Source organism: Thermobia domestica, chromosome 3, assembly GCF_964235325.1.
Source record: "Thermobia domestica chromosome 3, izTheDome1.hap1.1, whole genome shotgun sequence".
NCBI lineage: Eukaryota > Metazoa > Arthropoda > Insecta > Zygentoma > Lepismatidae > Thermobia > Thermobia domestica.
The window spans coordinates 242,211,834-242,224,403 of NC_137456.1; the positions used below are offsets into that span (position 1 = coordinate 242,211,834).

At 35.9% G+C, this 12,570-nt stretch overlaps 1 protein-coding gene and 1 long non-coding RNA gene across 2 annotated transcripts in view; one reads left to right on the forward strand and one right to left on the reverse strand.

Moving 5' to 3' along the window:
- Window positions 1-12,570, reverse strand: part of LOC145680996 (uncharacterized) — a 1,339,336-nt gene that overhangs the window by 122,688 nt on the left and 1,204,078 nt on the right. The window lies entirely within an intron of this gene.
- The window catches only part of LOC145680997 (uncharacterized), a 597,524-nt gene that overhangs the window by 78,031 nt on the left and 506,923 nt on the right, over window positions 1-12,570 (forward strand). The gene's annotated exons all lie outside the window — the stretch shown is intronic.

A 12,570-nucleotide genomic window follows, 5' to 3' on the forward strand; every position in this document is an offset into this window, starting at 1 on the left:
TAGCTGAAGATCATGAAACATTGAAACTTCTCAGTTGGGGCAACTGACCTGCCAACAATGACAGACTACTTACGAGTTATGATGAGGAGTTCGTTTCTCAGTTTTCTGAAAGCTCATTTGTTTTACTGATTAAGAAATAAATATCCGTTTAGCTCCTAGTTCCTTTGTTTGATGTCCCATTTCATTTACCTTGTAACAGTTTTCGTCTGAAGTCTAACATAAAGATTTTTTTTATGAAAATAACTTCTTTCTAGTGTTGTCGAAGAGACGAGAAATTTGCGTCTCGTCTCGAAAATGATGATAATCGAGCATAGAAACATGACAATTCTCGTCTCGTTCTCGAAGGAGATGAGACCAGAAAGTTCACGATTCTCATGGGTAACATTAGCTCACCCAAGTCTTAGATGTGAAACACTGTTTTAGGATTACATAATTCATATAGTATAGAAACAAAGAACTGATAAAGCGATCGTACTAGAGGAATAAAGTTCGAGATTCAACATACTCTTCGAACGATTAATCTCTTACCGTTCCTGGGGGCGCAGTGGCTCAGTGGTTCACCTCCGGTGCTTGGGGTCACTGGTTCGATCCCAGCTCGCTCCATGTGGACTTTGTTGTGAACAAACACCGTGCTCGTGGGTTTTCTCGGGGTTCTCCCGTTTCCTCTCACTTTCTTCATTCCACCATTTCACTCATGTCTCATCATCACCGTCTCCTTTAGCCTAACCGCCATAAACGTGGGACGTAAAAGTTAAAGATTTCATTTTTCCGTTCCTGCTTTATAATAACCTATAGTGAATCTGGAGATTGTAGTACAGTTGTACCGTTTTTCGGTTTTAGTAGAGAAAGAGGGGAGGTTGAAGATCGTATGATTTCCTTAAAACACTAAATTGATAGAAAACAGCTTGCTACTGTTTCTCTTTATGACGGTCACTGGCGTCTCTGGCATGTAAAATTTGGGGGGGGAGGACATCGTTCTGTCGTTAGTAAATAAATTAAATTAGAATGAAATATTGAATATTTTGTACTTCAAAATATTTGGGGGAGGACGCGACCACCACGTCCCCCGCCAGAGACGCCTATGATGACGGTAGTAGTTAATTTCTACCGTTTTTGGGTTGAATAAATGATAATGAATAGGATGGAAGCTACTCCTAGGATAGTGAATAGATTTAAAGACAGCTTATAGCTATCTCTTACTTTTTTTTTTTTTTTTTTTTACTCTATTGATATTAATATTGAAACTGGAAGCAGTAGTAATTTCTACCACTTTCGGTTTTAGAAAAGATATACGAATGGATATATTGTCTTTTCTTCAGACTCTGAATCAATTGCAAGCAACAGCTTGTCGCTATACATTACTGTATTTACTTTATGACAATCAATGTTGAAACCGGAAATTGTTAATTTCTACCACTTCCGGTTTGAGTAGAAAGCTAACGGAGAAAATGAAATTTATCTTTAGAAGGCTGGATCGATTCCATAAAACTTCTTCTCTCTATTTCTTGCCGTTTTGGCTTTATGTGAACAACGCTCAAACCGGAAATGACCACCACTTACGGTTTGACTAGATGGTTATCGGATTATATGGAATATATTGTTAAGACGATGCTGAATTGATTCCGGAAAACCGCTTTTCCCTATCTGTTACCGTTTTTACTCTATGGAGATCAGTAGTAGTAAATTTCTACTATTTCTTGGTTTAGTAAAGAAATGTGAGTGAAGACGGTATTTTCCGTAGAGACGCTAAATCGGTTCGAAAAGGAAAACGCTTATCGTTATCTGTTACATTTGTGTTCTATGGCGATCAATGCTAAAACCAGAAATGGATAATTCCTTGCACTTCTAGTTTGAATAGAGGGCTAATAAATACGATAAAATGCTATGTTTACAACGCCGAATCGATTTCAAAATACCATTTCTCTATATTCCTTATGTTTTAGCTCTGATACCTGTTCATCAAAGACAGACTGATATAGCCGCTCTGTAGGATATTTACGCATAGTACACTTTAGAAGTGTGAAAGGAATGAATATATATTCAGAAGTTACATGAGAATAGTAATCGACTATATGGTCTAGAACCTGAAGGACGCGCTTTTCAATCTTTGTCAGTTTCCGTCTCACTAAATATGTAATTTAAGATTCTACGACATACCTATAGAATTTAACTTCTTTTTTCACAATATTGCCAAGTTATTTTGCATTTTTGATTATATACATTATCTATACGCAGTGGCGTATTTACGATTTTGTTTCGGGGAGGGCTTTGCTAACTTTCGGGGGGGGGGGGCTTTGCCTGAAAATGTGAAATTTCTGCAAGATATTTCATATACTTTACTATTGTAAGATTTCGGGGGGGCCTCTGCCCGGAAGCCCCCTTCCCCTTAAATACGCCACTGTCTATACGGAACCGTCTGTAAAATTACGAATAAGCTTTGGAAAGAAGCGAAATCCATGTAAATCTTCTTGGAAGTTTTCTTTATACTTGACAATCCCAGTAGAATATTTTTGGTCATTTAAAATCCTAAATGGTGTCGATATTTTTACTTTGTGTTTGTAGTCTTGAAAAAGTATTGTCAGTGCCAAGAAAATGCTTTTCCTTTATATAAAATCAGAAAATTCTCTGGACACCAACGTCCTTGTACCTTCAATGGAATTCCAGACAACAATACGGATAAGTCCTATTTCTCATTACCTAAAAGTTCTTAGACCATTACTTATCATAGAAGCATAGTGACCCGTGGTAGAGCGCTTATTTTTGGTACATGGAATCCCTGGGTTTGATACCAGACAGTGTGGTTTTCTGATAAACAACATCGCGTTCCTGAATGTTTTTCAACTTATCCCATTTCCTCCCACATTATTATTCCGCCTTTTTTTATTAATAACTCGTTTCTTTTAGTTCAAAGAACATAGTCTTTACTAGGCGCGCACGCAGATTTTTTTTTGTTGGGAGGGGTCGAAGCTTAGGGGGAAAGTGCAATACTACAATCCATTAAGTCTATGTAGTATTGAACGGGTATTATTCTGCACCCAAAAACCTAATAAATAAGTGTTAAGTATTGCCACATATGTTCTCAGAATAAAATGATGGAACCAGACTTTTTTTTTATATAAGAAAATATGAAGTGTAAGACCAAAGTTTTATACTACATTAATCATTTTCCTGTTAAACAAGTGCAGTTTTATTGAGAAAGTGTACAGATGTACATTGAGTTAAGAGTTTTGGAGGCTAGTCCGAAGCCGGTGGACCCCTCGTGGGTGCATCCCTCATTCTGGCCCCCACATTCTCATTCCATTCTTTCATTAATAATCCACATTGAATGTCATAATCATGGCCCTTCCACATTGTTAGTTCCTCGTTTCTTTTAGTTCAAAGTACCTAACCGTAGGTCGTTAAACTAAATATTTCATTACATAATTTTCAAGAAATTAAATAAAATGTAATGTAATATCATTCTTTCATAGACGGCCGCACAGTGTGTGCAGCTACATCATATTACCTGCGACCTTCATTTTTCCTACAACAATTCATTCAGTTTTCGAATATCTATTATTTTCTAAGTTTGGTTCATGTTGATCCACCATGTTGCTTACTGTTGAAAATCCTATTTCTTTGAACATAAAATTTGAAGATGTGATTGAAGAATTTAAGCCCATGGTTACATTCAACAGAGGAGTGTCATTATAAAATCTGCTCTTACGCAAGGGCGCCGATTTCTTTGTATTTTTTTTGGGGGGGGGGGGCATTCAGATGCAGAAGGTATATATATGAGGATTTTAAGACAAGTTGCATTCAAATTATGCCAAATATTGTATATTCATAAATACAATAAGGGGGACCACATGAGCTTTTGAGGGGCAGGCCACCCCCAGGATCGGCGTCCTTGCTCTTACGCACTTATATTTTCACAGATATTTCCTTGAATATATTCAGTTTTATGATACATGAAATCCATGTATATCTACATTTTCTTCAAGTATGTGCATGAATGTATTTATTACATATCGTACATGTTAATCTTTCTTGTTTTACTCTCTGTAATCCGTCTCCAACTTGTACCTGCATTACCAAAATTCTGAATACGCTACTGTTTTCAACTCGCACAACTGTTTACAACTGTACTAATTTTTGTATAAAGGCGTATGGAACAGCGATGCCAACCTCAAACTTTACAAAATCCCTTCTTGAGAGACAGAAGTTCCCATTTTCTCTTGAATTTCCCGCGTTACACTATTGATAAAAGCTTATAAAATATGAACAATAAGTTTTTGCGTTACACTAATTTTCTTCAATATATGAATGACTTATCCGTAAGGTTCGATCTTCTACATTTAGGAATAGCTTAGGAATTAGAATTTTCTTTACTTTTATTGGCCTGAATTTAATGTTGCCATTACGTCTTTGTGCCATCATCTTTTATGCAACGTAGTGATAATAGAAACACTTTATCCCTTTCTCGACCAAGTTATTTTCGGAGTGAGAAACATTGATATGTATATGGTTACTTTAAGTTGTTTTCAAACGTATATATTATATATATATATATATATATATATATATATATATATATATATATATATATATATATATATATATATATATATATATATAAAATTCCGCCCTATATGTTCCAGTGGTAGTGTCATGAATGATCATCTTGTATTTTCAATTATGATACAGTACGTATAATGTCAGAAAAACAGTTGGGTCGTATTTATGATTACAAATATTTTACATTTCTGTAGCCTTTTCCAAATGTCAGTACATGCAACCACTGCTTTATCACTAGCACCTTGTTCTTCACTTTCATCTATTCCATTATCACCACATTCACTTCCACTACTATTTGATAATGTTCATAAGAATTCTGTAAACCATTAGCAAGCTTCTCTTTACCAGTGGAACATCGATTCATAGCAATAGCATACGGTAAATTACCACGGTTCATCTGAGAATGTATCGTAGGACACATGTCCCAGTGGTAGTTACTTCATGTGGGACGTATCCGAAGTTGGTAGTTTCTCGTATGCTTTTTTTATTTATTTATTTTATTTTATTTTATTTTATTATTATTATTATTATTATTATTATTTTTAAGGATACCAAGTCACTGTACAAAATCACTTTCGTACTAGCATGCACTCTTTCGGTCACAAACTTTGACGACTAAGACTGGTGTCAAGCTTATGCATATTGAAGATCCAGTTTACTTCTTGATCACACAAAATTTTGTTGGCGTTGTTAAAGGATATATGTGAAAAATCCAACATATGCTGCTAATTTCGACGAAAATTTCCACTATTCCTTCCTGAGAAACAGGGGGGCCCGAAGAAAATTTTGTAGAGGGGATCATTTCCATGGTAGTTATATTACCTCTGGTATTTCTGGTATTTAATATACGAGGTTTGCTATATTTCGTATACATTTTCGTGAGCCAGAGGGTGACCCTGCTCCCCCCCCCCATTCGGGCGTCCATGTTGAAAAAAACTCAACAAATGGGATTTTTCGCATGGATTGGCATCACTAGTATGGAACAGAATTAACGGGACGTCAAGCCGTGCATTCAGAATCACATATTTGTAGGAGTTTAAATGTTGAAGTGATGATTTAGTTGAACTTCCGAAAATGTTCAGGTATTAGCTATATAATTAGAAACATTTAGCTAAAATAATTGAATGTGAAATAAACACCTAGATTAGCAAGGATGTTATAAAATAGAGAATCTACCCATACAAAAAAAAAAAAAAAAAAAAAAAAATCGTGAAACCATACGTCACAGTTTCGCCACACCTACTCCGCTCGCTCCGAGCCAATAAGATCTCAATGTTTCGAGCCAGCAATCATGGTGGAAGCGAGAGTAGCCAATCAGACGTGCCGGTTCAGACGATGCTCGGTTATTTCTTTGGCTTCATTGAGTTCACATGATAAAGATACGTATGGGCAGATCCTCTATTTTATAACATCCTTGTAGGTTAGGGTTTTCATATTTCTAGACTAAAACAATGTGCCATCCTACGAAAATTTAAAGTGTGTTCATATTTGTACACTTCTTTCTAAAATATCAGAATTAATTAAACACTAGGTAAATACTCTTCAAGATGAGTGACAGAGAGTAGATTTATTACTGTAAGTTGAATATCGATGACTAACAAAAGGTAATAGAAAAATATATATCACGCGATCATGATTACTTATGTTTTGGAGGGAAACCGGGAATTTTGGAATTCCGAACAATTCCTGTGGAAACAGATTAAAGGAAATCTTTCAGTTTAACATTCCACAATTTTTTTTTTTTTTTAAGTCTAAGGGAGACGGATGACTAAGACAACTGAATGATGATGTGGGAGAATTTGTGCTAATGAAAATGTGGGAGGAAATGAAAGTACCCGAAGAAGCCCATGGATATGTTGTTGTCTACCACAAACTTACTTGGCCGGGAATCAAATTAGGGAATCCGCGCACCAGAGGTAAGCGCTTTACTACTGCGGGGATAAATTATGTAAATCTGGAACTCTCCTGGCTAAACTGAGACATCTGGGAGCCCTAACCGTGGTGGATGTTTAGAAATTTTAAAAAATAATTTTTAAAAACTATAGATATAAATATACTATAATTAAGGAAGATGTATAACAAGAAGTAGGATACGAAATAGCCTAGAATTATTCTGAAATATAGAATAGACCTAATAACATATAACTAACTAACTAACTAATTAACTCTATGGCCTATGGAACACGAAGGTTCAATGCCGCGTTCACAAAAGCTCTCCACTGATTTCTATCCTTAGCTAACTGCATCCAGTTTCTACTTTGTATTCCAATCTCTGTGAGATCGATCTTAATATTGTCCTCCCATCTGCGCCTAGGTCTTTCTAATGGTCGTTTTTCGATTGGTCTTCCAGTCAAGACTTTGAAAGCGTTTCTACTTTCTTCCATTCTAGCTACATGACCCCCCCCTAAGCCTCTTAGACTTGACGACCCTAACAATGTTGGGTAAACCATATAAATTATGTAGTTCCCCGTTATGAAGTTTCCGCCATTCCCCATTCTCGTTCCTCTTCGGTCAGAATATTCGTCTCAGGATCTTGTTCTCAAATACTTTCAGTCTATGTTCTTCCCTCAGAGTAAGTGACCATGTTTCACAGCCATACAGAACAACAGGCATGATTATCGTTTTGTATATTTTAAGCTTCAAATTCCTCGACAGAATTCGCGACGACAAGAGATTTTGAACCGAATAGTAACACGAATTCCCTGCTTTTAGTCGACATTTAATTTCTTCGTGAATACCACATATAGAATAGGGTAAACTATAGATACAGTTTAGCTCGTAAGCAACACTGGAATGAATACGCGTTTTGATTATGTTTTTCTTTCTTTCTTTCTTTTTTTTTCGTGAGGTACTACACATAGACATCTTCGGATGTCTATACGCTAAGTCTACCCTCCTCCCTAATCTAGAACCGGTATGTATGCCCAAGTGATCTCTGACGTTCGGCTAATGGTGAGTAGTTAGTCTGTCTGTCGTGGGTTTGAGTCCCAATCAAATATGAACGAACCCACGGGAATCCGCCTTGCCCAGACTCCCCAAAACTTTTTAACATAACATGTTACACTTGTACACTTTCTCAATAAAACTATACTTGTTTAACAGAGAAATGATTGATGTAACATGGGAATTTGATCTTGCATTTCATCTGTACTATTTTCCTTATAAAAACATTCTAGTTCTATCGTTTTTCCCCTGAAAATATAAGTGGATGTATTTTACAATTACTTATCGTGTTTTTCAGTGCAGAATAATACCCGTTCAATAAAACATAGACGTAATGGCTTGTAGTTCCAACAAAAATTTCTGTGTTCGTGTCCCTGTCAGTTTGGAGCGCTTAGAATTTAGAATAGAGATGAATTAAATGCAATGGAAAGAGTATCGTTTCGGATAAACGTGTCTAGCACCTGCATCTTTACTGCACGAGCTCCAGGCTTCGACTCCCGCTAGGAGAACTTCAAACGCTACAGTAATTCAGATCCTACTTTAAACTGTACATCTCATCCCTTATACCATCGCTGCTGACAAACTACCTAAATATAAGTTAATAAATTTTTACACTGGGGAACTTCTTCGTAGCTGTATAGTTAGCGTTAGCGTACGCAGGAGACACGAGTTCGATTCCCGATAAGAGCTCATGTGATTCATATCCCATGTTAAACTGTAGATCAGCGTCTCATAATAACCTCTCTGCTGAAAAGGACGTTAAAAGTCGAATGAACTACAACTTTGTACCATGGTCTCTCAACCAGGGGGTCGAACTGCTAGATGGGTCGTGAGAGGTATACATGGGAATCAAGAAAATGAGATGAAAAGATAACTAAATAGGATCTACAATGAGAAAAAATGTATGTGGCGTACGTAAAATCGTATGCTACATTTGAAAATGCTGTAGTTTTTGGACTTAACGTACAGCAAACGTGTAACTGAAAACGCATGTTTTATAATACTTTCTGTATAAGTGATCTTCTTGCATGCAGTATGTAATAAGTAAATACATTACACACATAATTAATTATAATGTCAGTTATATATGTTGTCCATTGGGCAAAACACTCCAATAATATTCCTTTTAGTCTGGAGAAATAGTTATCCTTCGTTTTTCAATATCATTTGGTCATGAAACAAACGCCTAATAGATATACAACTCCTATATACAACTATGTGGTGTTGGAATGCATAACACGTAGGATATGGTTTCTTTTTAATTCAACACTTCCACCGTAACCCTAGAAAATATAATAAAGAAATAACGGCCATGTTTTTAAATATTCAATTAGAACTGGAGAATCTACACAAAATTTCGAATCGACCAGTGAAAACGTCACGTTTCTAGCACTTGTGGTTTTCGAGATCTTATTGTCGAAAGATTTGAGATAATTAAATAAACCTAGCATTTTAATATATAGAATCGAATGGAGGGCTCAAAATTAAATAATCAACACCAATATCATCTCTCTATGACTTACAGCTCCCGAGATATGGCTTCTTAAATCTCCCGAAATCGGAACTTTTTTGAGCAATATCTCAGGATCAGAACGAGTGATGCGAAAAATTCCATCACTTCTTTGAGATAGTTTTTGATGCTCCATTAAATGGAGGGCTCAAAATTAAAAAAAAAATCGCAAATAACAGACACACACATACAGACATAGAGAATTTAGTAACGAAGTTTTTAAGTTTGTTGAAAACACTCGTAAACTGTAATGTGAAATTGTAAATCACTTACTTACCACTGATTTAAAATAGAGGTCGTTTTGCAAAGTTTCGCTGTTTAATTTCGCTGCTTTGCTTTGCTGATTTGTATTGTCTGTTTCAGCTACAAAACGTCCATGTGATCTAAATATTAACACATTAAAACAAAACAATTCAAGTTCGCGAATATAACACATCAACACAGGTTCATAACAGGTAAAAAAGTATCAAATTTGATTACATAACTTTTTGAGAAAGTCTTCACTCTTTCTTTCTTTTAGAAAATAGGAAACAAGTTTGAGCGACGTCGTGCGATCGAACCCGAGAGCGCGCACGACATTTAAATACAGTAGTGTGTGCGCGTGGTACTGTTCGCGACCGCAAACTGACCTTACGCGAAAGAAAAGCCCATCGCATTGTTTATCAAGACGACACCAGCGCCTCTACAACTAATCAATTGTAGTAAGAAATGCAACAATGATATGTGTTCAATACACAGTGACTTGTCTTTTTTTTTATTTTTACGTAAGCCATTACGAGGGCAATTTATTGTCGTGTAACCTTTAAACATGCATGTAAGCAAGATAATCTAAACTTAAGGATACTATAATTAACATCTGAATCTGACATGTTATGAGGTAATTAATTTTGCTTTCTCAGTAAGGCTAATCTCCTCAAGGAAGAATGACAAGAATTTTGTTGTGCCTTTATTACACAGTCATATAATTCTTTTATATTACAGTACTGAACATATCAAGTCCTCAATGTTAACGAAATTAAGATGAAGAACAGATTTATTATCAATTTATCCTTTTTAGTGTCATTTTATAAACTTAGATGGTTACTCTCTGACCATGGAATTTGGCCTAAGTTCTAGATTATTTATCATTACTCATTTTTTATATAATTGATGGGCCGCGATGGCTCAGTGATAGAGCGCTAATCTCTGGTGCTTTGTTGTTCTCAGAATTCTCCCACTTTCTTCGTTACACCATTAACATCCCGCTCATTATCACCTTTTTCCTTAGCCTCGGTAAATAATCGTGGTACGTTGAAGTAAGAATAAATAAATAAATAAATTTGTATGGTACTCTTATAAATTATGTTAGATTCTGGAGGTTATTTTTTTCTGTCCTATCTTTCTCCTTCAGTTCTTTTAGGTGGAGAAGATTGGAGAGAATTAGCTGGGTCGAGCGGAAAACGAGAGATCTTCCAGTTTTACGTCATACGATTATGCCTGCTGGCCTAAAGAAGACTGTGATAAGAAATTAATTCAATGGTGGAATTGATAAACTGGGAGGAAACGGGAGAGCCCCGAGGATACTCGCGCACACGATGTTTGTTCACCGCAAAGTCTACTTGATGTGAGGTGGGATCGAACCAAGGACCCCACATACCAGAGAAGAACGCTCTACCACTGAGTTACTGCAGTCCTGAGAGGGTATTAGAAATAGTGGGGGAGAAAAACAACAATTTTAGACATTATTAAGAAGAGGAAGTGAAACTGATTGAGACATTAGCTAAGAAGGAACAGTATCATGAGGAACGTGCTAGAGAGTATGGTGGCAAGAAATAGAGGGAGAGGGAAATTAATGGATGATACCAAAACAGAAAGATCGTGTGTGAAAACTAAGAGGTTAGCGGAAGACTGTGGAGAATGGAAGCTTCTCAGTTGCTGCAAGTGATCTGCCACTACTGGCAGAATAGCTATTATGATGACGAGTTTGAAGATGAAAATTAAGTACTAGTTGTTTAAATGGATGTGGAGGCTTAAGAAAAATTTCCAAAAGGGAACATAAATCAAGAAGGTTTTCCAAAGAAACGAAATAAAATTCCTATTATTTACTATTATTATTGCCCGCAGCAGGCAGCAAAGGGGCAGTTGCTCCTCTGGATTTTCAAAGTGTGTTCAGTTCTTTTTAATCAATGTCAAAATATATTAATTTTTTACTCGCCACTGATACTCTGTGCCGGCCTTTTGTCCCTCTCCCCTTTGGAATTGGCCTTTTCCCTTTCCCGTTCGAAAAAGCCCTGCTGTCGTCCCTGATTACTACTACTATTAATAAGAATTATAATAAAGTTATAGTAATTAATACATTTATATTATATACTATAGTTTATTTACTGTAGTTATAAGGTTATGTGCATAAATTAACTGTTGATTTTATATTAAGTACTTGCATGCATGAAAGTACGTGCAAACTCGCCACTGTTCTTTTGTGTAGGCTTTTGGCTCTCTTGAAATCGGTCTTTTGCCCTCCCCCTCGGAAATAATCCTGCAGGCATCCTTACTACTACTTCTACTACTAACAATAATAGTAATAATAAAGTTATACAATGTCAGACTCCCTAATACTGTAGATGTTAGCAACGTGTCAACGAAATGTAATATAAAATTAAGAGACTAAATGTTGCTTGGTTACTTGATTGGGAAATGCGCATAGTTCCCACTGTTGCTTGTATGTGAAATGTGAATACTGGGAAAACTTTGGGTAATTTCAGAAGCAGATAAATGGAGACATAACACACAAACATAGATAATAGAGAAATGAGTAGGGGAGATAAGGATAATGAACAACATCTAAGGAAAATCTTACATCAGAAGAATGTAATGTAATGTTGACTATTGAAAGTGTTCTATAAACCTTGTTTTATACACCTTTTTTTTTGATACAGTTCGGATATGTCAAAAGTTACTTACTTAAAAAGTAAATAAAAGTTACGAACCATCATAGGGATGGCCATTTCCGGAAAAAGAGTTTTCCGGTTTCCGGAAATCACATTTTCTGTTTTCCGTTTTTCCGGAAAATTTTCCGTCTTCCGTTTTCCGGAAAATTTTCCGTTTCCGTTTTCCCGGAAAATTTTCCGTCTTCCGATATTCCGGAAAATTTTCCGTTTCTGATTTTCCGGAAAATTTTTCGTTTTCCGTTTCCAATTTTCCGGTTTTCGGAAAATATATTTTCCGTTTTCCGTTTTTCCGGAAAATGTGGCCATCCCTACACCACCACCCTTAAACTTTTTCATTCTAAAAGCTAATCATGTTATGCTGCAATTCTAATGAAACATTTTCTTGTGAAATATGAATTAACTTATTGTGCGTTTTCGAAAGAAAAGAACAAAAACACTCAGGGCTAAACTATATCTCGTGGATATTTTCACAGAAATGATTTATTTAGCAATTATATGAAGAATATTAACGACATGTTTATTTGTGAAATATGAACACCAGACTTGTTTTTGAGAAAAATCACTATAATTGATTTTTTCCCCTTTTGCTTCTTTGAATATAAAAGGAAAACATATATCAATCAATTACTGTCA